This window comes from Egretta garzetta, unplaced genomic scaffold, assembly GCF_000687185.1.
Source record: "Egretta garzetta isolate BGI_Z169 unplaced genomic scaffold, ASM68718v1 scaffold72, whole genome shotgun sequence".
NCBI classification, from domain to species: domain Eukaryota; kingdom Metazoa; phylum Chordata; class Aves; order Pelecaniformes; family Ardeidae; genus Egretta; species Egretta garzetta.
In genome coordinates this window covers 1,652,758-1,653,161 of record NW_009259032.1, presented here as the reverse complement: position 1 = coordinate 1,653,161, position 404 = coordinate 1,652,758, and positions in this window count along the sequence as shown.

Sequence of the window (404 nt, the reverse complement as noted above, 5' to 3'; positions counted from 1 at the left end):
CCCCCGACACATGCTCCCTTCTCCCCTTTCCACATATTGCTGCCCCCCCCACCAACACCCCAGCCACCATCTCCATTCTCAGTCTCACCTCCACCCAGCTCCACTTTCCATGTGAATTCAGTCATCCTTCCCTTGAAGAGCAACACCTACAGGGCAAGCCACTCCTCTGCTCTGGGTTCCTGGCCTGAGCATCTCCCCTGCTTGTCTTAAAGTTACATTGCAGAAAGGCTGAGAGAGGAAGAAGTAGCTGGAAACTCATTAGCCTCCTGACTGTCTCTTGATCCTAGCTCCTGACCTTTCCAACGTGGAATAAATGGAAGGAGCAGCCAGTAACTGCAGATCACCATGGTGGTTCATCCACTAATAGTAATTGAGAGGGCTTTTGTATTTTCAGAAAGCAAGAA